The sequence below is a fragment of the Ambystoma mexicanum genome, chromosome 6q (genome assembly GCF_040938575.1).
Source record: "Ambystoma mexicanum isolate Mex_15411 chromosome 6q, UKY_AmexF1_1, whole genome shotgun sequence".
NCBI classification, from domain to species: Eukaryota; Metazoa; Chordata; class Amphibia; order Caudata; family Ambystomatidae; genus Ambystoma; species Ambystoma mexicanum.
The window spans coordinates 1,084,898,442-1,084,920,609 of record NC_090937.1 but is presented as its reverse complement, the minus strand read 5'-3'; the positions used below and the strand labels follow the sequence as shown (position 1 = coordinate 1,084,920,609).

At 46.6% G+C, this 22,168-nt stretch overlaps 1 protein-coding gene across 11 annotated transcripts in view; it reads right to left on the bottom strand.

Moving 5' to 3' along the window:
• The window catches only part of CLOCK (clock circadian regulator), a 2,930,945-nt gene extending 2,917,052 nt beyond the window's left edge, over positions 1-13,893 (bottom strand). For all 11 annotated transcript variants that reach the window (XM_069631637.1, XM_069631640.1, XM_069631638.1 and 8 more), the window contains exon 1: positions 13,699-13,893. The gene's annotated coding sequence lies outside the window, so the exon portion shown is untranslated. The remainder of the gene's footprint in view (positions 1-13,698) is intronic.
• Positions 13,894-22,168: the final 8,275 nt, after the last annotated feature.

The following is a 22,168-nucleotide window of genomic DNA, read 5'->3' as shown; positions in this document are numbered from 1 at the left end:
ATTGTTACTGGGGGTCCCCTAGGCGGACAAAGAAGTGTGTATATATATCCCAGAATATGAGAGGACATGTTCAGGGCGGGAAGAGTAGCTCTGACCCAGAAATGGAAAAGCGCCGACATCCCAGACAGGCTGACTTGGTGACTGAAACTTAAAGAGATGTTCACCATGGAAAAGCTAACATCCCTGGTTAACAATTGCATGGGCTCCTTTACGTAGGAATGAGGGCAGGCGATACATAAATGGAAGTGGGACATCGACCCTTTGTCCCCCACGTCTTATTTTGTTGCTGGGAGGGGAATGAGAAAGGGTAGTCTGGGTAGGATGGAGAGATTAACCGAGGGATAGCATGTAACACACGTTGTAGTGGGAAGGGAACAAGAATGGAAGAAGGCACAAGGACCCTGAAGATAAGAGGTAGATGATAAGATAATACACATGGTTTTTATTGACTTAAGAAGGACGTTCTAGCCAATACACAACAAGTTTTAGAAATTGAAATCACTTGCAACAGTTGGTGAGGGAGGGAGAAAGGGATGGAGGTACTGGGTGGAGGGAGTTTGAACAAATAACTATACTTTTGTGCTTTGCTGTGCTGAAAAACCTCAATAAAAACTGTTGGATAGCTTCTCAAAATGAGCAAGAGACTGTGGAAAATGAGGCAAAGTGATTATCCGGGAGATGACATATCTCTACTAGTTGGAATGTTAGGGGATTAAATAACTCGATTGAAGCTACACTGTGAAGGCCAAGGCACTAATATTATGTTAATACAGGAATCACACCTGAAAAGCACAACTAATTTAGCATTTGCCAAACCATGAGGCACTTCACGTTTTTACATGTCGTACTTGTCAAATTGAAGGGGGTGTAATAAAGTAACACAAAGCACTCCCCTTTCGGGTTGCTGCGACAGAGGACGATAAAGAGGTCACTATGTGATTGTATCAGGAACATTGGTGAACACTAAGCTAACACTTATTTAATATAGACCCGGATAGGTGCTTGAAATATGAAATATATGGACACACAAATGGTATGGGCCACGGATTTTAACATGATTCTGGATGTGATAAGAGTGAGATCAAACACCAGGCCGAGAGGGCTCACCTCAGCCGTTCTGGAAATTCAGTGGCATTTCTTGAACTTGTCAAAGACCTCTGGTGTCCGGTCAATTGCGGGGTATCAGGTTTCTCCTATTACTCCTCAGTACATGATATGTACTCTAGAATCTATTTCATATTTGCATCTTCTCGCATGGTACATGTCACCTCGAGCTGCTTGCTGCTACCCTGGACCTTTCTGACCACTGCCCGTTAAACTGAACACTTAAAACTCCCTGACATGCCCGTTATTCCCCCCAATGGTGCTTCAAGCCAAGCGCTTTACTGGATGTGGTTTTCAAGCGGGAACTGAACACTTCAATCTCCTCACTCTTCGACATTACTTTCTGTAGCCGCGGTATGGGAATCATCGACATTACTTTCTGTAGCCACGGTATGGGAATCATTCAAAGTTCACATTAGAGGTATTTGTATTGCCCTGGAGGAAGGGATACTTAAACCTATCCATCATGAACTCATGAACTTAGAGACAGATATAAAGCGACTCGAGTCCAAATTGGAAAGCATGAACAACAAGTGCTTCAACATCCCTTAAAAACTAAACTGGACCAATTTAGGGCTGCTGCAGACAGAGACATTAAGTATATTGGTAAACCTGCTATGGCTCGTCAATAGGGGGAAAGTGAGGGACCTGGTCGCCATGGAGAGGAGCAATCCAGACATTGCTGCTACTTGAGATGAAACAGGCCAAACAGTAACACCCCGTGAGAGATCCCCTCAATCCCCCTTTGAAGACTGCCTTTGCCACATGCATGCAAAATCAGGTGCCTCTCCCCCTGCTACATCGCCAACCCTCACCTCGATTTGCAAGATTTCCTTATGCCTGGTTTTTCCTACTATAGATTACCTTGGAAAGACAGGGAATGGAGGTCTCACTCAGGACTCTATGGACAGCTAAGATGTCGTGCACAAAAGACTGCATGTGATCCCTGAACCATGCTCAGGAAAGGATGCCATCAAGACAGGATCCCTTAAATTAGCCCTTCTAAGCACAAGATCTGTAGCTAAGCACACTATTTATGTACATGATTACATAGTAGAAGGTAACATTGAAATTATGTGCCTCACTGAAACCTGACTACTTGACTCTCATGGCCCCATAATAGAACAGTGACCACCCCAGGTTATGATTTCTTCAGTAAAAATCAGACACTTGGACATGGGGGTGGTGTCGCTATCATTTGCAAAAATAACCTTGCCATGTATGAGGACAAAGGGTACTGTGACGGATGTGAAATTCTACATACCAAAATCACGCCAAATCATCGTAACAGCATTAACCTTATACTGCTTTATAGACCGCCTGGAGAAATGCACCTGTTCAATGAAAATATTATTAATTTTGTATCCCGCCTGGAGAAAACTAACTGCTCTATAATTCTCCTGGGTGATTTAAATCTATGCAAAGGAGATCCCAGAGATAGGCGAGCCATGGATTTGGAACAATCATTGAATAATATGATCATTTCTGTACAGAATTCAGCTCCCTCACACATAAAGGGTAACACCCTAAATTGGCTGGCAAGTGGTAACATCCGTTTGACAGACGTAACCACCACTACTTGTGTGTGGTCGGATCATTTCTTCCTCACAAGCTTGGTGGAACTCCCATAACCTCTTTCCCAGGTTCTTCAAAACTTGGCAAAACCCATTCAATCGCTGTCATCTTGGCTACACACCCTAATTTTTCTTTTTAATTGTTGGGGGTAGTTAAACGTTACACTGAAATTTCAAATGGACTGGGTTATTAAGGAATTGTGACCAAATTAGTATTTCACATTACATTTGTGGGTGCATGGGAAGAGCAAGGGAGGACAGAGGGTGTATGTAGGCTGTGTAAAAATTCTTTTCAATTGTGTTGCAATCCCAGTCGGAGTTTGGAGGGGTGTACAGGGAGGGATGGGATCTGTTAATTTCAATTCTAGACATCCATGAAGAAATTTCAAAATGATAGGCATGGCATAAAACAACTTACTGCATTCGATAGGCGTTAACAGGGCTTGCAGCACTCCATCATGAGCATAGTTGAAATGATACACTATAGAGTGCTGTCTGGAAGCGTCAAAGGGCTCAAAGTCATTGTAAAGAGAGGGGACTTAAATTATATTTTACACAGGGACTTAAATAACTTCCAAGGTAGAGACAGACATTTGGCCATGCGTCAAATGCGCTGCTGCAAATTACAGGAGACTATTTATGAGTTCAGTGGTGTGGCCAAAAAGGGTGGTAATGCAGTGGTAAGATAGTCACCACTGCATTACTGCACCGCAAACTATGGATGTGGAGGTAAGGTGGAGGAAAAACCTCCAGCAAAATGCTGATGGTAATTTGGTAATTTCACCGCCAAAAACCTGCAATTCTGCCGAAATAAATGGAAACTAACACCTACATTTGTAATTCCACTGGACCAAGTGGCGGTAACAGTAAATCACCTGACAAATATACCACAGAGATACTACCAAACTCATAATGAGGCCCCATGACTTTGTGGAGGTCTGGTGCCGTTTTCATCCATCTGATGTAGCATGCTCCCTTTTCTCAAAGCACATCAATCTTACAGCTGAATTGATTTTGGGTTTACTCACACTAAATGGGTACACATGATACATTCAGGTGAATATCTGGACTGAACACTTTCTGAAGGTTGCCCATGAAAATGACTGTTTTTTTCTCCCGTGGACATTTCTGGCAACCCGCTCCCCCCACATCTCTTTACTTACCTGTTGGCGGCACACCTCGTTGTGTGCCGCCATATCCTCCATCCCTCTGCGACGCCGGTACCCTTCACTTACGTGCATGGGAACCGCCGCAGCATGGTCCTTTTTTTTGTTACTTTATCCTATTGGGAGCGGGGGGCATCCCGACATCCCTGATGCCATTATGGTGGACAAGGGTGTGGGGGGGACCCCCTCAACCCCTGTTCCCTTTGCCCACTATAATGGCGCTGAATGGTAAAATTGGTCAAATGTTCAGCTGTACGTAATTTTCGTACAGACAAAATTCGATCAACTATACCATTTGTTGTTTTTTTCATTTGAGCATTTCTAGGGATACACTTTCTGAACACACTCCATTGTAAATGGTGTTCAACCGGACCTCCAATAAAGTTCTTACACTAATGTGGACCGATGTGTTACTACATAATGCCTCTAAGAGTACAATTAGAAAGGCATTTGTGGATTTCATTGCAGAAAATGAGGGCTCTGGGGAAGATGCGGATACGATTTGAGAGGCTTTCAAAGTCACAATAAGAGGATATTGTATTTCCACCACTTGCGGGATAAGAAAGACATAATTAACCTATTGCGAATTGCACCAGCTTAACTGCAAGGTAGAAGCTTTCTCTTATCTTTGTAAGTGATTAGTGATTAAGAACTAAACATAGTTTGAACATTCTTTTTTCACTAGATTCTTTTTGGAAATTTCAGACTCAAATTTGGAGGACTCGTTTGGGGAATTTGTGGGGAAGGGAATAGTTTCTTACCTGTAACTCCATTTCTCCAGCATTGGTATCTTTCATGGATTCACATGCTTTGAATATTCCCCGTCGTCAGGCTGGGAATCCCCGGTACATTATATAGACCCTTTCCCGTAGGAAAACTTTTTCGACGCTTATGCGTCCTATCCACCTCGTTTTGTATCATGCGTGCCCGTGCCGTCAGGACGTCATGATATAAATACAGGCCCCGCCCCCGCGCTCCCTCAGATTTCGGCCCCCAAAGTAGTGGGGGAACCGGTTTGCATGATCAGGGGAGGCAGGTGGGCGCATGTGAATCCATGAAAGATACCAATGCTGGAGAAATGGAGTTACAGGTAAGAAACTATTCCCTTCTCCAGCATTGGATCTTTCATGGATTCACATGCTTTGAATAGATTACATAGCAGTACTACCCCCAAGAGGAGGTGTGCATGCAAACCCCTATACATTCTTCGCAAAAGGCCGTTCCCTAAGATTATGTATACATCAGTAATAGTTTACATAGGGAAAAAACGGACCACATACAGTCATAAATTCCACAGGATGCCACCCCGCAGCCGGGGCTTACCTTACTGGAATAGGTGTCGAAGCACCGCCTGTCCCATCCGGGTGTCTTCGGCATGTTGCTGCGACAGGCAGTAATGGCGGGTAAAGGTGTGTGTAGTCGCCCAGGTAGCCGCCATGCAGATGTCCCCTAGAGGGACTCCGGCCCACAGTGCCGTCGACGATGCCGCTGCTCTAGTTGAATGAGCTCTTGGCCGTCGTAGAAGAGGCTTCCCTGCCTTGGAATGGCAGTACGAGATGGTAGATGACACCCATCTTGAAAGTCCTTGCTTTGAAATGGCTTTTCCTCTAGCACCCAACCCATAGGCCACAAACAGCTGTCTCGTTTCTCTGAACGGTTGCGTACGATGAAGATAAAACTTGAGAGCCCTTTTTACATCCAATGTGTGTAGCATGCGCTCCGCTCCCGAGCATGGCTCCGGAAAAAACGTAGGCAACACGATAGAAGAGTGTTTATGAAACACCGAAGGAGCTTTTGGTATGAACTGTGGGTTAGTGGCTAGGACTACCTTGGTCTTGAAAAATCGTAAGTATGGTGGGTCCACCATTAGAGCCTGAACTTCTGAGATACGTCGGGCTGAAGTGATGGCCACCAGGAAGGCCAATTTCCACGACAGAAACTTCAGAGACGATGATGACATTGGCTCAAATGGAGGTTTCATAAGAGACGTTAAGATCAGATTGAGGCTCCACTCCGGTGGAAATTTCTTCTCTGGAGGGAAACTCCGAAAGAGGCCTTTAAGGAAGTGCTTAATCAGGCGGTCGCTGAACAATGGTGCCGAGTGCCGTCGACGAGTAAACCTGGAAATGGCTGCTAGGTGTACTTTTATTGACGACACCGACAGGCCCATTTGAGCTAATAACAGCAAGTATGGAAGGAGCTGTTCCGGCCTAATCGATTGCGGGGCCAAACCTGGTTGATCCTCACACCATTGACAGAACCTTTTCCATTTGTACGCGTATGAGGCGTTTGTGGAAGGTGCTCTTGCCGCTTGCAGGATACGTCGACAGTCCTCCGGAATCGTTAGCCGACCAAATTCGGCGAAGTCAGGAGCCAGGCCGTCAACTTGAGGCTGTCCGGGTCGTGATGCCAAACGACACCCTCCTGTCGAGACAGAAGGTCGGGGGTCTTCTGGAATCTCATCGGTTCCGCCGCCGCTAAGTGTAGTAGGTCTGAAAACCACACTTGTCTGGCCCAGTATGGGGCCACCAGAATTACCCGACATGGGTACCTGAGGATCCATTGCAACGTCCTCCTGACAAGGGGAAAAGGAGGAAATGCGTACAGGAATTTGTTCGTCCATGGGAATGAGAACGCATCCCCCAGTGAGCCCTGCTGAGGCCATCTGCTTGCGTACTGATGGCATTTCTTGTTGTTCTTCGTTGCAAACAGGTCTATGGAAGGGTGTCCCCATTCCTTGAATACTTGTTGAAGTTGTTGGTCGTTCAGCACCCATTCGTGAACTTCGTTCATTTCTCTGCTGAGGGCATCGGCTTCCACGTTTTTCACTCCTGGTAGGTGAAATGCTAAGATTTGTATGTTGTGTTGAAGGGCCCAATGCCAGATTTTCTGTGCCTCTGTCGATAGGGACCTGGAACGTGTCCCTCCTTGTTTCCTCAAGTAGAACATCGTAGTGGTGTTGTCCGTCATGACACGCACCACCGAGTCCCTCAGTTGCGGAAGAAAAGACTTCAGAGCCCATCGCACTGCTCTCAGTTCTAGCAGGTTGATATGCAGGGAGGACTCCTGCAAAGACCACTGGCCTTGTACCTGTAACATATCCAGATGAGCTCCCCATCCGCTCAGCGATGCATCCGTCACCACCGTCTTTTGGAACTCTGGTTCCAGTAGAGGCATCCCTCTCGTTAGGTGAGTAGACACTTTCCACCAGCCGAGTGCTTGAACTAGTTGTTCGTCGACGACCAGTCTGTCGGACCAGCGACCTCTGCTCTGTGCCCAACGGTCCGCTAGAAATTCCTGGCAAGGCCTCATAAACAGACGGCAGTTGTTTATTAACGGAATGCAGGACGACATGGTCCCTAGCAGGGACATGTACTTGCGCACAGAGACTCTGGTACCGCCGCTCCATTCCGACGCCTTGTTTTGAAGTTTCTGAATTCTTTCGCTGGATGGTTTCACCAGGCTTGTGTGCGTATGAAACTCCGCTCCTAGAAAGACCAAGGTCCTCGAAGGCTCTACTGAGGACTTGTTGAAGTTTATTGCGAAGCCCAGTTCCTGTAAGATGGACATTGTGGCTCGTAGACTGTCTCGTGTTTGTTCCTTGGATGACCCTCTGATTAGCCAGTCGTCTAGATATGGATAGACATGATGACCATCCTTCCTTAAATGGGCCGCTATAGGGGCCAAGCACTTGGTGAACGTCCTGGGGGAGGACTTGAGCCCGAACGGGAGGACCTTGAACTGAAAATGCTTTCTCCCGACGACGAATCTTAAATATCTCCTGTGTCGTGGGCGTATTGGGATGTGAAAATAAGCATCCTGAAGGTCTAGTGAAGAGAGATAGTCCATGGGTTGCACCGATCTGATAACCTCTTGGAGTTTTAGCATTTTGAATTTTTGGCTCTTTAGCCACTTGTTGAGTACCCTCAGGTCGAGAATGGGCCTCCATTTGCCGTTTGGCTTTTTGACAACAAAGAACCTGGAATAAACTCCTTGGCCTTCCTGTGCCACAGGAACTCTCTCTACCGCCCCTTTTCGCAACATAAGCTCCGCCTCTTGTCGTAGGATTTGGAGGTGGGGCTGTGTCGAGAATAAAGGAGGAAGACGCGGAGGCTTGTCTTTGAATTGCAGCGCATGACCCATGCGAATCGTGTCTAGGACCCATCGATCTTTGGTGATGCATTTCCATCGGTCGAAGTGATGAGAGACTCGACCCCCCAGGACGTTCCGAAGGCCGTCATTGGTTGCTGGTTTGCTTGTTCTTCGTTGACGACGGACCTGAGCCTCGCCGCCTGGAGGCTTGATAGTCCCTGCTTCCACGTGCCGACTGGGACGCTCGTCTGAACCCTTGTGAAGAGTACGAGGGCCTGTTAAATCCACGGTCCCTCGAGGCTCCAAAGCGGGAGTTTCCAGAAGCACCTCTGAAAGGGCGAAAAGAGCGAAAATTTCTACCCGTTTGAAGGGCGCCGAGGGACCTAGCAGTATCCGTGTCTTCTTTCATCCCTTTCAGCGCTTCATCAACTTTTTCGCCAAACAGGTGCTCCCCTTCGCATGGCATGTCCAGGACTTTGTACTGTACTTCAGGACGGAAAGTAGTACATTTGAGCCACGCTTGTCGACGAAGCACTACTCCATGGTTGATTTGTTTGAAACCAGACTCTGCTAGGTCCACTGCGATATTAATAGCGTGGTTCGAGGCCTCCTCGCCGTCCCGCACCAGTAACATAGCTGCTTTTCGGTGTTCGTCTGGCAGGTGTTCTAGGATAGGGGCTAATTTGTGCCACATTTCCCTATCATATCGTGACACGATCGCTAAGGAATTGGCTGCTCTTACTGTCGTCGCTCCGACCGAGAGCACCTTCTTTCCAAATGCGTCCTGCCTCCTAGCCTCGCTTTCCGGTGGCGTTGAACATTTTTGCTGGACCCTGGCCTTCCTAGCTGCTGCCGCCGACACCACCGAGTCAGACAAAGGCTGTGATGTTAGACATTTTGGAGTGGACTCCGGAGCTTTAAACTTTTTCTCGATCCGTCCCTTTATGGCTGGTTCCGAGAACGGATGGCGCATCGTTTTGAGACCTTCTTGCCACACGTGGTCAAGGATTGGGATGGCAAATACCGATTTTCTCCTTTGACCCATATGGTCAAAAAGGAAACAGTCTTTCCTCTGTTCCTCAGGAATCAAGCCGAATTCGGAACACGCTTTCCCCATCATTGCATGGAAGGCTCCCACATCATCAGGGGGAGATGGCTGTGTCTGGCTCCTCGTAGACTCCAATTCTACATCCGAATTCCATGTCGGGTCCCTCGACGGTGACAGGGAGATGTCTGACCCAGAGTCATCATGTATAGAGTCGGACTCCGACAACTCACCCTCCTCCTGAGCTCGAGGACGATCTTTTACCGCCTGGGGAGCCGATGGGTGATTCGTCGACGAGCGAGCCGTACAAGTTTGCTCGTCGACGGAAGGTACAGACAGAAGTGACGATGACGTCCCAGGTTGAGGGAACTGGGTATCCAGCCGCTGTAGTAGCTTCTGAAGAGTATTAAGCACATCCAGAGACAAAACTGTCTGGGGGTTCAGCAACGTGGATGATATAGGTACCATACCCCCGCTCGCACTCGTCGCCGTCGTCGTCGACGTGGAAGGCCGTAAGCCTAAATCCAATGGCTGCAGAACCATGTCACCTTCCCCTTCCGCCGAGCAGGCCGTGTCTGGCTGCAGTAAGACCTCAGGGGGGATCGGGTCATAGACCTCAGGCAGCCAAGCCATAGACTGAGTTTCCGTCGACGAAGGAATCCCAACCGCTGCTGCTTGAACGGTAATAGGCATCGTCAATGACACCGAGGTCGACGAGGAAGTCGTCGTCGTCGAGCCTTTAGACTTCGTTGTCGATTTTGATGCCGACTTCCCGGCTGAAGCTTCTCGACTCACGGAAGACCTGGGACGGTCCCCTGAGGAGGATTTAGACAGCGCCAGCCTCTCCGTCTTAGATGATGAGGAGGAGGAGGGCTTTTTATGAGATGAGGAGGATCCAGCATGTTTCCCCTTATGCTTGTCCTCAGGGCGAATTTCTGCTGGCCGCACCTTCTTCGATGGAGGCTCCGACTTGCTCCTGGAGGCCGTGGAGCCAACTTCCGAAGCCGGGTAGGCACCCGCTCCGTCATTAAGCCAGTCGACCAGCCTTCTTTTACGGTCCTTAAGGGTTTTTTGGGAGAAACCCTGGCATATCTCACATGTATCCGCCGTGTGGTGCGGGTGGAGACAGTAGATACAGTCCATGTGGCCGTCTCCTTCATAAACCTTTTTGAGGCCACAGGTTGCACATGGGCGAAATAACGCCTTTCCAGACATAATTCTCCAGATTTGAACTTCGCTTACGCGAAACAGACAAAAAAACAATCTAGTTATCACTAGTAGTAACACGAAGATCCCACTGCTTTGAAAGACGGTTGAAATCTGAGGGAGCGCGGGGGCGGGGCCTGTATTTATATCATGACGTCCTGACGGCACGGGCACGCATGATACAAAACGAGGTGGATAGGACGCATAAGCGTCGAAAAAGTTTTCCTACGGGAAAGGGTCTATATAATGTACCGGGGATTCCCAGCCTGACGACGGGGAATATTCAAAGCATGTGAATCCATGAAAGATCCAATGCTGGAGAAATGTTTTATTGTGAATACCATGGGGGTCCTATAGGAATCATAGGGTAAATGAACCTTGCCTACTCCTTACTGCCTTTTATAAACACTCTTAGACGTTTTCACTGATGGAATTCCATCTTTTTCTTAACCGTACAGATATAAGTTGAAATCTGCTCCTGAAGAAGGGACGACTAAGTCCCAAAACACATTGCTGGATCTTCCTGTTTTTAAGAATAAATCGTCTGGATGGAGACAATTAAGACTAGACATTACTATATTTTACTCTATGATACAGTATATAATAACATTAGGAAAACAACAGTAAACGTGACTTAACCTTTTGGTGACTTTATCCATTGATAGAGTGCAGGTTGTGACACTATTTTTGTTACAAAATACGAGAGTGATCCAGACGGCTTCAAAATTTTCAAGGAGTATCCCATGTATATGCCGCCAGATGTGTTTTGGGGACTTGATAAACTTGTGATTGATCTTTTATCCAACAGAAAAGATCCTGGAATTAGATTTGAATCGTTGGCGCTGCGATATGAAGATAGTGGGGTAGGCACTCCAAAGCTTAGAGCTTATTACGCAGCAGGTGGTTTCATGGTTGTACGGGGGAGGATAGGGGGCATGGTTTCCAAACTTGTAGATGTGCCGTTGCACCCACCAAAATACTGAATATACTGTTGCTTCCCAATTTGCAGATTTCTAAACTTCCTACACATTTGAGAGCTATACATAGGATCGTGATTAAATACACAAACATAGTGAAATAAAATCATAATGTATGTTCCTGCACTTCCTATTTTGGGCACTGCCATTTGCTCCAAGAAACAGGCAAATTGGACAGGTGGATAGGACTATATAGTTGATAATAAACACCTGTGGACAGTTGTATAGTGATTGAAGGTTCTTGGGATGTGACTCATTCTGTGCAAAACTGGGCATAGACAGAACCTTTTTCTTGATTTACACTGTGTTGGATGCATGTAATAGTGAAAATTACCCAGTGTTCCCAGAGGAACCGCCAGTGAAGGCAGTAATTGCGCTATTATTTCATTGATAGCGGGTGGCAGATGTATAACGGATATATACAGTGTGTGTGCTCCGAAGAGCAACAAATCAATAGTTTATTTATGAACTATGTGGGAGGCAGATTTGGGGGCCCCCTTTGGGGGACTTGGTGTGGTTAGGTGCACGCACGAATACAAATGTTTTCTCACGATATGCGCTACAAACGAATACAATATAAATGCTTCAGTTGAGCGTACTTATCCCCTGCCCTCTTATGCAGAATACATGGAGATGCGGATAGTCAGTGCCTAAAATGTGGTCACTCTACAGCCACATTCCTGCACATGTGTTGGGAATGCCTAGTAGTCCGTATTATTTGGGATGAAGTGGTAGCTGTACTGCACTTGAAATATTCTCAGTGTGGTTACTGAGAAGGTCTTATCAAGTTGGATTATTTACTGATAGAAAAGACAGTAGAGCAGCAATTAAGCTTCTTATGCAGAGTCTTGTGCTGGGAAAAGTTTACTTACAATTCAAGAGAAGAGTTGGAAGACTTCCTCTTTACTGAGGTTTGAGAGACTAACTAAAATTATATGTTGAAATGGGCTGCAGCAGAGAGGGACATTGGGGTTTGCAAGAAGGTACATGAAAATGAAAATAATCGCTACTCTATTAGTATTACTGTTGTATATTTTGTACTACCTCTTCTTTTTAATCTACTGATTATTCATTTGTAAGTATTCTATATGACTTCTCCTTTTGAATATTCTGTACGGTGTTCATGAAAAACCAAATCACAATAATAAATAAATAAATAAATAAATAAATAAAATAGCTACTCTATTGATATACATACTTGGACGGAATGGTACTCTCGCCAGACCTCATTTCTCCTGGAGCACTGGGAAAAACTATTTATCTGAGCTATTAATGTAATTGAAATATGGATTCTTTCTTTAGTCCACTGATTGGGTATATGTTCAGCGGAAGCGGACGTTGGTTGCTAATCCTGACAAAGTTCTTTAACATGTTCCAAACAATGTTTTCAAATGTCTGTATACTTTTTAGAGCTGTGTATCGATCGATTATCAGTTGCTGTAATGTCTTGAACTGTGTACTGACCGTTCTTTCTTTTTTCATACTCATTGGGCCCGATTTACAAAGCGTTTTTGAATGGGCCTTTCCCATTCAAAAACGCTTTTGTAAATCAGGCCCATTCTATATTGTCATTACATTAACTTTTTGACACCTTCTGGCAAACAGCGGGGGTCGGGAGGGAGAAGAGATCTAAGATTTTTTCTTATAAACTGTGACAATGCCTACTCATTGAAACTGTTATTTTCTAGTATTGCCAATTTCATTTTAAAGGGTTCCTGGGGTTTGCCCCATAACCTTAGTTAGAAGCCCTTTTCTACGTATACCTTTAGTAATCATGTAAGCGCAGGCTATGTAAATGTGGGAGCAGCAAATAATTACTTACACTTTGATATCGTTTTACTTTGACTTTTTGTGCATTGCTTTTGGTTGAGGGCGGGGGTCCTTTATTTAGAGGCACAATAATTCAACCAAAAGAAATGCACAAAAAGTCAAAGTAAAACGATATCAAAGTGTAAGTAATTATTTATCGAGTGAAGAACGTTGGGTGACAATAGGTATTGAAGCACATACATATGCAGCTCTCCCCCACCTGAAAGTGGAAGCAGTCTCTTGAGCACCACCTGTAGCGCACCAGCAGCTTTAAGCCACTCGAGTCTCCTCGACCCTGCCCAATACAACAGTACCTCCAGAGGGGGGTGCCAGACAACTCCCCGAATGATTGAAAATGTGGTATATACCTCAAAAGGCTCTGGTCATATGCAAAATGCAACGTATCTTGCAAACAGTGTCACTTTTGGACACTTAAAACTACTGTTGACTAGGCTGCACATGCACAGCTGGTCCCTCCAGCCATGGCACTTGCCTCTGCTATCTACCCTGTGCTAGCAGTAGCGTACAGCCACAAGTCAGATGAGAGTGGAACCAGAAGGACCACTGCATGACAGCATTACGCCGCTATCTCCGCTGCTATTGCAAGGGCAGGCCGCAGCGAAAGCTGTAATTAGCAGCCAGTCCCCGTCACCGTTCTGACACATCCCAGCCAGTCCTAGAGGTTCTCTTCGCATAGCCTTTGACAGCCGCTGCCCGCTACTCACCCGCTGCCGGGACTCTGTGCGGTGAGCGGATCACTCGGCCACAGATGATAGCAGAAGTGGCGGGACCAGCCTGCGTCCTTCTCTGCCTCCCCAGGTGTGCATCCAGCCAACCGGGCGAGAAGCTCCAGCTTTGACAGACCAGGGTCGTCTCCAATCGCTGCTAGAAGCGCAGGTCCCCCGACTGACAGCAGTGACTAATTCTCATTAGAGAAAAGCACCGTAGCAATGGTGCTTGTCTCACGTGACGCACACGACAAGTCTCGTTCAGTTAACTCGGCATTAACAGCGTCCTGGCTTTTCCCCTACGAGTTACCTGAGGGATGGAAAGCCGTGCTTCGGTTATGCTTGGTTGGAACAATATGCAATGGCTCTGCAAGCCGTGGAAATGGAAACATCGTTCTTGTAAGCATAGGCGCCGAATACATGTGGCCAGAGGGTGCAGTTGTCCTCGTCCTCCTTAAACAACGATGGCAGCAGTGTCGTTTTGCTAAGAAAAGAAAAACAACAATCTGGGTTCAGTGACATGCTCATCTTGTTTCACTGTGATGCACTCGCTTTACAAAAGGACGTTACACCGGCTAACAAGTGGGACCTCACTTTATTCCTCCTTCTTTCACCCACTACAAACTAGAAACTGGCGTTCCTGCCAGTTGCCTTACGCTGCCTGAAAATGCGAAGGGGCTTGTAACATAACCCACGGAAAAATGTTCTGAGGTCAGTTTAGCATGGGCTTTCTTAGGGTGCGTTGCGGGCGAGTCCATTCTTCACTCTGCCTTACGCTCTCCGGGCCAGGGGGCATGTCTGGTGGCATTCTGCTCGCCTCTGGGGGTATCCACGGGTCATCGCGGTATTCCTTTGCCTCTGGCTCCTCGTCCACTTGGGGTGTGTCGTTTTCCTCTCTCTTGATGAGATGCTTGAACTGTGAAATGTTTCTTGTAATTTCTTGTGTTGCATTTTGGGCCATCACCATTGGTCCTTTAAAGGCTGTTTAGGCGAGTACCTTGCATCTGTCTTCCTGGTCGGTGTCTGTTTCACCAGTACCTCATCACATATCACAAATTCTTTAGGTGCAGCTCTCCTTCTGATGTAGGTATCATGTTTTGCCCGTTCTTTTCCTCAGGTATCTCTCAATATGGTTTCCTCATCGATTACCTCTTGATCATCAACATTTCTCACGAGTCTGGTGTGGAACTTGTACTGCATAATTACTTCTGCTGGTGCCTTATTGGTCGCTTCATGGGGTGTGTTGCGATAGTCCCTGAGCATCCTGCATAGAACCTGGTGCGGGTTAGTGGCCTCTATGTATGCTCTTTGTATCGTCTTTTTGATCGACACCATGAAGCGTTCGGCCATCCTGTTTGCTTGAGGCCACCTTGCTGTGATTTTTTTGGTGCGTGAAACCCGGGTGCGCTGAAAATGTGGAGAAGTTGTGTCCATTGAACGGGGGAGGGGGGCAATTGTCTGATTTGATTGTTTGCGGTATACCTCGCTCGCTTAGTACCTCATCGAAGACGGTGGCTACTTGGGGGGCCGGGGGTATGCTGTGGTCGCAACTTTCTTCACAATGGGGAATCTGGAGTGTTCGTCAATGAATACCACTAGGTATTCTCCCGATTCTAGGGGTCCGTAGAAATTGACCGCAACCTGATCCCATGGTCGGTCTGGTGTTACCTGTAATGGTGTGGGGCCCTCTGCTTTTGCGGTGCACTGGTATGGCAGACAGTTCTTCACCCAGTCATCCACCATGAATCCATTAAGGGAAACCAGGCGTTGCACCATAGCTGTTTCTTAGTGTTGCCAGCTCCGTGATGTCCCTTGTGCTATCTTGATGATCTCCGCTTTGAGTGTTGCAGGAATGACGAGTTTGCACCCTCAATAGTATGGAATGATCCTTGACTGCTAATTCGTTGTGAACTTTTGCTTGTCTCTCTATTTCTTCTTGGTACACACCCGGATGGCTTTTTATGGCACGTCGGTAGTCCTTCCACTTGTTATTGTTTGTGAGGGCGAATGCCATACCCATGGACGGGTCTGCAGCGCATACGCTAGCGACAGTCTCCAGCGATAGTGCGGGTGGTAAGGCATTTGCCGCAACATAGTTGATGTACTCTGTGTCTCCATCCCGGGTTGTCAGTGCACCTGTCAGGTGACGTGTTATGTAGTCTGCAAGGTTTTGATCACCCTCCGGTTTATGAATGATTTCGGAATCATATTCCTGTAAGCGGATGCCCTATCTCTCAATCCTGGGTGGCATCTTCGTGCAAGGGTTCCCGAATAGGGAGAGTAAAGCCTGATGGTTGGTGACCAGCGTAAATCGCTTGCCGATGATGAAGTTGTGAAAGTGTTCACACGCCCAGACCACTGCAAGGATTTCTTTTTCAGCCTGGGAGAATGCTGAATCTGTATGTGACAGGGCTCTGCTTGCGTACACGACTATGTGTCTGGGGTGAGTGTCTTCTCCACTGGTTTTGGCTAGGATGGCACCTTGGCCTACTGGGCTGGCATCAACGATTTTTTCAGTGTGCCAAAACAGGTCGAAGTAGGCAAGTTGTTGTGCTTCTGAAAGTGATTTTTTGATGCCCTCAAATGCTGCCTGGCACTCTTCAGTCCAGTTAAAATCTGTGTCTTTTTGTAGTGGCCTCCTTAGGGACTCGGTGTGTGTCACATAATGCGGGATGTATCTCGGACAGTACTCAGCCATGCAGAGGAAGGATCTTACATCTTCCACTTGCATCAGGGCCTGAAGGTTGGTGATGGTGTTCACCTTTTCAGTGTCTCGAGTCATCCCTTCATCCGAAAAGATGTGCTCGAAGAACCTGAGTTTTTTCTTGCTGAACCTGCATTTTTCTAGATTCAGGGTGAAGCGTGTGCTTTGAAGGGCAGTGCAGGTCTCTAGTAGGGCCGCTTTGTGTTTTTCTTGTGACGTTCCAAACACCAGGATGTCATTGATGTTATTCAGCATCATTTTGACATGATTTCCACAGCAGAGGAAATGCCAAAATTTTGTTGGCGGTAGCGAAAAAGCCCCTCGTGTGTGGCAAACGTGATTATGCTTCTGGACTCGGGGTGTAACTCAAGCTGGTGGCATCCTTGCACGAGGTGCAGCTTGGAGAAAGTGGTCGCTCTGTTCAGTTAAACTATCATGTCCTCGATACACGGTCCTGGGTCTTGTTCCCGCTGGATGGTGGTATTGGCCATCCTCATGTCGATGCAGATTCTGATGCGACCTTCACCGTTGGGGACAATTACCAATGGTGACACCCATACGGACGGTCCATTGGCAGGTTCTATGATTTCCTTTTGGAGAAGTTGGTCCAGTTCCTGTGAGACAGCGTTCTAAAGATGGAACCCTACTCTTTTTGGGTGTTGAGGGACTGGGCGGACGTGCGTCATATTCATCCCCATAGCCAGCGTATTGCTCTTGCGGGTCATACTTTGGTTCGGGTCTTGGGTTGGCACCTCTTTTTATGCCCTCATGTAACTTCTCTGGTCTTGGTAGTGCGATGGGTTGAACCTTGGGTAACCTGGAGGTGGGGCTTGCCAATGGTATGGTCGCCATTGTGGCTGCACATACGGTTGAGGTGTGGGAAACGGTCTCCCTTCTCTGCTGACGAATTGAAAATATCCTTCTCTCCCACAGTTGGAGCATTTCTGGGTCAGAGCTGGGCAGGTCCCCGAATGTGGAAAGTTCATGCCACATCGGTAGCATTGTCGGACTGACCTGGGAGGCTCTTGGCTGCTTGGTCTTCCTATTGGCATCCTCCTCTCACCCAGCCTTTGTGCCTGTGGTTGCATCGCTGCAATGGTTTCATGGCGGTCATGCTTGGGTTCTGGATTGTTTTCAATGGAGGCAGCCTGGGCATACACTCTCTCAAATATTCTGGCCAGTTCACTCACTTTGTCTATGGTCAGCAGCTTTTTCAGTAATTGTTTGCCAGAGGTGGGTGACGTGTACCCTTCGATCACGCGCAGTCATAAGAATAAGTGAAATTGGCTGTGGGTACTCTTCATGTGCAGGCGCGTGATGAACTCATCGATGGATTCTTCCGGTTTTTCTTTGCACTGGTTGGACACATATCGTTCATGATCCCGGTTGGGCTCAATGATACGTTTCCTGTTGAGGGCAGTGAAATCATTCTTCTCAGGGCGTATGGTTTTGACAATGGTTTTGATTTCGCCTCCCACTAGTTTTAAGAACATGTCGCATAGCGTGGGGCATTTGTCCTCACCTGCCGCTGTGACAAAATGGTGAAATGTTCTATCCACTGTGGCCCTTTGTCACTTTGAGGTGGGAGAGTGAATGGGAGCGGTTTCCTCAGCAGGGGTGCTTTGGATGCAGGAGGCATGGTGGGGGCTGGAGCTCCAGGGCGGGCAGGGGAGCTTAGGCCGCTCATCGCCACTGCAGCCTAGAGCTTGGTTCAAGGAAGTGGTGGTGACGCTGCGCGTCGGATGGTAGGAGGGAGTGCACTGTACCTTTGTGTTCGCTGACCTTCTAATGCCTCTGGCCAGGCCGAGATGTGTCCACTCTCTTTGCACGGTCCAGGTGGGTACACCCAGAATATAGTTTCCTGCCTCTTCTGAGGTCCTGGTACTGCTGGGGGTGGTAGCTGCCACGCTGCATTTCTCAGCAGCTGAAAGTTTGTCCCTCACTATGTTTCCCAGCCGCTGAAAATGTGTCCCTCACTGCGGGGCTGCTGCGAGCAATGACTGTGTGTGCAGAGCGGGATCGCTGTGCTTGTTGTAACGTCCCTGCCGGGTGGGATCGCCCTGAAGAGTTATCTTGGTGGACGGGGTCGGCGGAGTACTGGGGCATTTGGAACGGGTGGGATCACCCGGTGGAGGCGGACGTCAGAGCACAGGCGGGATCGCCGTGTGAAGGAGCGAGCTCGGTGGGATCACCGGCCCAGAGCAGGAGGAGGAGCGGATGCCAGTGTGCGAGCAAAATCCATGTCGCCAGTTGTTGCTCTCGCTTTAACCAAAGGACGCAACACCGGTTGACAAGCAGGACCTTCACTTTATTCCTCCTTCTTTCACCCACTACAAACTAGGAACTGGCGTTCCTTTGAAACCCCAACTCCTCCCTTTCCTCCCACTTCCCACCAGTTGCCTTGCGCTGCCTTAAAGGCGCAGAGGCTGGTAACACACTGGTGCACTTGTACTCGTTCTTCTCAATCATGGCAGGAGTGTCATTTTACTCCGGTGCAAATATTGCAACCAAAACACTAAGAAAAGAAAAAATCAATCTGGGCTCAGTGACATGCTCATCTGAATTACTGGGCAAAGCAAGGCTTCTGGCCTATCTCCTGCTGGGCTCAGGCTTAGTGAAGTCTTTGAACGCATTTAGCAAAATTAGTAAGTGGTGTTCACTTCTAAGTGGAAAGGCTGCCTCATTGTCACCAATGTCTTCATTTGGGGGTAGGAGGGAACAAGTCAAAGCTGTTTGCAGGCATTGGGGAAGTAGGGAATCCTAAATCAGAATGAGGCAAAGACAGCTCGCAGGTTAGGTAGCTGTTGTTGAGATGTTATATGTTTAGACCTGCATGTAAATGCTATGGCTTTTCACCAATTCCTACTGCTAAATGTGCTGTACAATGTGTGGTTGGGTCCTGGGCATGGATACGGCTCCCTCCCCTCACTCAATGTGGGAGTTTCTGCGCTCCGCTTCCCACACCATAGCGAAAATCAAAATTTGTTTATGGCCCTGTAACAACAATCAAAAGTTGGCACCCATGCTTGTTAAGAGGAAATCCTTTGCCTACAGTGAGAGCCAGTAGTCCCCTGTGGGCGATATTGACGCAAGTGATAGGCATGGGGGCAGGCATCAAGATAGTGAATCCGTAGTGAGTCCTTTTAAGTTAATATTGCGCCCTGCGCAATGAGAAGGGTCCTCGTGATTTTGACTCAAAGAATGTATAAAAGTTTCACTTAAGTGGTCTTTCAGTGTTATATCCCCCCTCCCAGTCCAAAAAACCCATACCATGCTAATCTGCAGCCACTCTCCCTTCCCTCTGTTGCTTTAGCTAGTGTTTTGTCTATGATTGAAGCCCAAAGTCTCTAAGGAAGCATCAGTCTCTAGAACCTGGGCCGTTTTAATCACCTTTGGGGCCCCCTCCACTGAAACAAAAAATGAAGGGATACAGAATATCTGGGTGAGTGCCCCTCATCGCAATCACAACCCATAGCTTGATATGCTGCCTGGCAGCGATCAAAATAAGCCTGGTTACTTTCAGTCCCATTACACTCTTCAGTCTTGCAGTAATCAGAATGATAAACAAGTACAATTTAAAGTGCACCATTAGCAGTCCACACCAAGGGTACTTGGTTCTTGCATACCTACAGGACACTTTTCATCAATAGCAGCATTAAAGAAGGTATACCAGCCACTACACAAATCGGATGAAAAAGGTGCAATAATCCAGAATAGACAGACGACTCAGATTAGCTGCCTCTCAGAATTAAAAAGTGCTCAAGCATGGATACAGGAGACCAATTGGTGTTGCCATTAGAGAACAAAGAAACTAGTGGTTGTGGTGTGCGATATATAAATGCTCACTATTACTATAGAAGAATGAACACTATGGGCCTTATTACAAGTTTGGTGGTATCTCGGCAGTAAACCTGCTGAGATACCACCAAACTGATTTACTGTTACCATCACTTGGTCTGGCAGAATTATCACTGGATTACAAGTGGTGGTAGATGTGTGAGTCCCCATTTACCGGGATTTTGGCGGAATTACCGCCAGCAGTAATTCCACAGATATGTCAGTTTTTTTTGCAGTAAAGTGGAGAAATTACCTCCAGCATTCTGCTGGACGTTTTTCCTCTGCCTTATCTCCAAACCCGTAGTTCGGCAGTGTAGTAATGCAGTGGTAATCCAGTGGTACCTCTTACCACTTAATTACCACCATTTTGGTGACACCGCCAAACTCGTTATGATATGTATAGCCAGTGAAACCATGAGTGAGGCTTTTTGAAGATAATGTCCTCAGAACAAAATCACTCTGAAGGGTGACAATTTTGAAGGGGTCACGGACTGGTAATTTTGAAAGGTTAGGCAACACGAGATTAAATGATATGAGGATCACACATTGGTCAAGAGGTAAAGCTGGGATTTGCGCCCACTCAGCAATTTCTGCAATTTACCACTTTCTTTCCCAGTTATTAACATAAACTAAAATAATGCAATGTTATAGAATTTACTTGGAAAGTACACAACTCACATAACGGAAAATACATTTTTTTTAAAACAAAATGTTACATTTATTTATTTATTTCTAACGCACTGGCAGCCCGCAGCATAGAAGCGTTTTAAGGCAAATGGGGATGATTCTAGCTTCATTTTCTACATCAAGGAAAGTATAGAAGTACCAGCATTCTAAATGATGTGATCTTACATTTTTTTATTATTTGTATATTAAAGCTTTAAATGCACCAAAAACAGATTTGTGAAATTGTAATTTATGAACGTGTAGATACAACTTTGAATTGTGAAAAATAATAAACTGTGTGTCAAATGAATAGACCTTAAAAGCCAGAAATCTGGCCCGCTTTCTTCTTTCTAGAACCGCTTCCAATCAAATTGCCTATATAAAAGGAAAGTTCAGGTAATGGGCTAAACATTGTAACCAGCATGTGAGAAGGTAAACCTTTTCACAGAAGGCAGAACAGTACTGCTATGAGATGATGTGTCCAGGATCACTCTATCATCTGCTGGCAAAGCAGGATATGAGAATTAACGCTTTGGTTCCACAGTCTTGTATTTTGCTACCCAATCACCTCTTCAGACTAATGAGCATGACGTGTTAATCATTAGTGGTGGCTGTGTAGGTTTAACAACCACCCATCTGATGAAACCGATATCTAGACCTGTTACCATAATGATGCTATGTTTGTTTTTATAGCAACCACCATCTAGTGCCGGTACATTGCTGATAATAGCACATCTCGTGCTACAAAACAAAGTGCATATACATGAAGGTTTATCATCTACAGACTCGGGAAACGCTGAGTTGGCAATGCTGGAATTTGGTTGTGTAATCTTGCACATGACCAGAGAGATCTGCACTTAACACAGCGCTTAACACACTGAGCTATCTTCTTGACCATCGCAGAACTCAAATGTAACAATATACATTTGAACTTTGGCTATTGCACATGATAAATATAGTCTACACAGCAAGGTGAGAATGCTACAGGTATTGTGCCGTAGTGAATTAACAAACTATGTATACCACAGTGAATACAATGCATTACAGGATTAATTCATCCAAACAGAATTTACTTGTCAACAGCATACATTAAATATCCTAACGTGTGCTATTCATGTTTTGTGAACAATGGAAACTGACTTCTTTAGATCAGTCAGCCTTGTGGGTCCCCTCTCCAAGTTGGGGGCCTGTGGCAAGTGCCCCTTTTACCCTCCCATAAAGACGTCTCTGTCAAAAACATAAGGATGAGTCGATTAAAAT